Below are 3,898 nucleotides of genomic sequence, written 5' to 3' on the forward strand. Positions count from 1 at the left end.
CCAGCTGCATATATAAAAATGGATGGTCTTGTTGGACACCAATGGGAGGAGAAGCCCTTGGTCCTGCCAGGGCTGGAACCCCAAATGTAGGAGAATGTCAGGGTGGGGAGGCAGGAAGCTGTTGATGCTTTAGTGGGGGAACACCCTCATAGTAGAAGGGGAACAGGAGATGGGATAGGGGGTTTATGGACAGGAAACCTCAAAGGGGAAAACATTTTAAATGTAAATGAAAATATCAAAGAAAAAAGAAAAAAGAATTAAAAAAGATAGACAAGAGAAAAAATTAAAAAATGTAAATAAATTTTACCTCTCCCCAAAAAAGTTCCTTTTCATTTTTGTTGGATATAATGGATGTTATATTATTTACTTTTATCATCATTACAGTCTGTGTTCAAGCATTGCAATGAATGAACTCTGGAGTTACTAACTCTAGATAAGCCTGACAATCCACCCAGAACATCTAAGAAATATGAAAGGGGGAGATATATGAAGCAAGTAAAATTCTGATTGGATGTGTGTTGTTTACATGGGCACATCAAGAACACTAATGCATCTGTGGGAGTGGCAAAGTTTTGTTAAGATGTACGTGAAAACCCTTCCTTATTGTTCAATGGTATATAATAAATACAGGTTCTCTCCACCACAGAGGCGAGTCCACCTGGTTTCAGCTTTTCTATGTGTCTATCAGTCTATTTGTCCTTTCTTTATTCCCTCATAATCCCTAGTTAGGTCAGTCTCTGGAGCTGTGCAGTACATTGCCAAATGACATAGAGGAATCAGTAGATTAGGGGTAACAGCATGAGAAAGAGATGTTCAGGTACCTAATAATCAGTAGCATTTGGAAATGTTTAGCCTATACAAGCTTCATCAGGACCCAGTGGAGTTCTCTAAACAAAAGAATCCTGGGGAGTGTCTGGAGGTAGTGTTGCTGTTACTGCTATAAATCAGCACTGAGCTACAGAAAATAGAGAAATGCCTCTCAATTTAAAATTTCCTACCAGTGGAACTTTATCTAGTAAAAAGCCCCAATTACCAAGATTCCGTAGAAATCTGCCTCCCAGGGAAGATAACACTACCACCAAATGCCCGGAAAAAAAAAGTCAAGACTAAAAAGAGTTCAGAACAAGCAAGAATGAATTGAAATATAATCTTTAGAATCTTACTTTCTCATGAGCAACATATATGAGTAAAATAAAAGCAAACTTCAAAAATGCCTTATTTAATAAACAATGTTATTACTCCATTTCTCTTTCCTTTAGTGGATTTGTCGCTTTATGCTGAAGACATGATAAGAGGTAAAGGGGGGAAAAGATTGATTTTTTTTTTTGTTTCCAGAGTTTGGCTTTATTTTGCAGTACAGAAATCATTTGGAGCCATTTTGGAAAAGACATCATCGAAATTGAGGCTCTGTCAAATCAATACTGCATTGCAGCTTGGTCCAATGAAGAAGACACAGCTGGGATAAAAGACACTTCTGTACTTTTACCTGCTTTACTTTAAGGTTCCTTTCCCTTTTTCAGAAATTGTAGATTAAAATACCACATATTAGCTTTCTCCAAACAACTCCCTAAGTCTGAAATTTGGTTAAGAGTTTATATCCACATAAACGAAATATGTGGCTCTCCTATTTGGGCCCTGTAGTAATACAAACAAAATAGAGAAAACTTTGAATGTTTTCAGAAACCAAAGGATATTCAATTTAGACTCCCAATATGAGGATGACACAAAGTACATGGATCCAGCTCTTGGACAACATCACACAATCACAAAGACTACACTGATTAACAGATTCAAGTACTGTATCAAGTTCTCTGTATCAATATCAATATTTTTTAGAACACCATCTTCACTACCAAAATCATGCACTCTGGTTAAACTTAACAGAACCAACAAATTCTGACTAACTATTCCATGAAAACAAGTTAAGATATGATATTAGAAAATGAAGGAGTATTCCCTGTTATATCACTTTTCAATCTCTACTTTGATCAAAAACATGGGGCTCCTACAGTAATGATTTCATACAACATACATTGTTTGCCAAATTTTAAGTTTGTCCTAATTACATAATATGTACTGCTGTTAGTCTTCTTCATAAATGTCTTTATTCATGCACTTCATTTCATCAATTCAAACTCAGATCCTGTCATGCTCTTATAGATATCTTTAATGTCATCACAGGATATCTCAAAGCATGTGGTAGCATCATAGGCACAGGAAATAAAGATCAGACTATCTGTTGCCAAATCTTTAGGTACAAAGAGGTCACTGATGGTGACAAATTTCTGTTCAATTGGTTCCAAGAGCTCTAAAGGTGGTCTGGTTTCTTTCTCTGGTTCCGTAATCTCCACAGTTGTACCTACAGTGGCAATATACTTGCCCTGTGCTGCCCCATTATGTGCAAAGGAGATCATGCAATCATAAATATCTAATTTACAGTTGATTTGGCTCTGTGGAATGATGATCCAGCAGGAGTTAGCATCATTGGTGTTCTTGATAGGGTGGCTAAGGATACAGATCACTTTGATTACCTAGCCTACTTTTTCAACCCAGCATAGCTGGAATCACAAATGAGTTGTTTACAGTGAGCAATCTCTCCTTCAGATTTTATGCCAACCACTTTTCCATTTTGCACAGTTATTTCTTCAATTGGTATATTCAACATGTAGGTACCTCCATATATAGCACTTGCAAATCCTTGTGGCAATTCCCCCAAAACCATACAGTGAATAGAGGTATGGGCTTTTACCATGTCTTGCCAAAGACTCACTGTAAAGTTTAATTTTATTAATCATCAAAACATGACTGATCTAAGTAGCAATGTGATCTATGCAGTGCAATAAAATGGCCAGTAAAGTCTATTACATCTTGGCCCAAATCAAACTTCTTATGCACATCTCTCGTGGAGATCTTCTTAGGATCAAACACCCTCAAAATTTCTTGTGTCTTTTTCATCAAAGTTGGCAACATAAACTAGGAACTTCCTGAAGAGGTGCTTCTCAAACAGTTCCATTAAGCTAGATGCCAGGGCTTCTGCTTCCGAAGGAATGTTGTAGAATTTTCCTCCCTTATAGACAAAACCCCCTTCATTCACTTTGAAGCCCATATAACAAATGGCCTCTGTGAAAAGCAACATCTTCACCAACTGACCATTGACCATAAGGAACTTGGGAATTACGTCAATATTCCAGTCTGTTCCTCTCCCTGTTGATGCTGGTGTTTGTCCTGGTAATTTAAATCTTTTGCATTAGTCTTCCAGCAGTGTTACAGATGCACTTTCTCCTCTATAGTATAGGTTCTGATCCATATGAAGAACCTACTTTTTATTCACTGACATTATCCCCAACAGGATACATTCAGTCAGGTCGGTGCCCAAGGCAGATCACATCATATTCTTCTTTCATAGCAGGAAAAGGAGCACATGCAGGGACTAAAAGGCCAGCATAGAGAAGGGAGCAAGAAGTCCAGCCACTCTGGGCCATGGGAAGAAAAAGTAAAAAGTGAGGGGAGGAAAATCAGAGTTGAGCAGGAGGCCAAATATTGATGTTTTGCAAATGATTAATCTTTATTATCTGTTTTGAAATATAAAATGAGGATCAAATCCAAGATCACATGATTTTATGTTTTGATTTCTATTTTTCTCAAGCTAGGAGTAATCAAGATCTACTCTACAGACATGCAGTTTGTGCGATTATAGAGGGCCCATTGCCCACAAAACTCTGACTTCTTCTAATGTACTGCCATCACCAACATCACATTCTTGCTATTTGAGAAATAGCCCACCATCTTCGTTTTGCACCATATGTAAGTCCTGCGAACAATAAAGCTGGCCTTCACTTGAAGTACAGAAATGTGTTCCATCACACTGTATAAATAGTATTTACATGCTATTAAGGAA

The 3,898-nt window shown here is 37.5% G+C and overlaps 1 pseudogene; it reads right to left on the reverse strand.

Moving 5' to 3' along the window:
- Positions 1 to 2,082: 2,082 nt before the first annotated feature.
- Gdi2-ps1 (GDP dissociation inhibitor 2, pseudogene 1) lies at positions 2,083 to 3,404 on the reverse strand (annotated as a pseudogene).
- Between the last annotated feature and the right edge of the window lie 494 nt (positions 3,405 to 3,898).

This window comes from Rattus norvegicus, chromosome X (assembly GCF_036323735.1).
Source record: "Rattus norvegicus strain BN/NHsdMcwi chromosome X, GRCr8, whole genome shotgun sequence".
Lineage (NCBI taxonomy): Eukaryota > Metazoa > Chordata > Mammalia > Rodentia > Muridae > Rattus > Rattus norvegicus.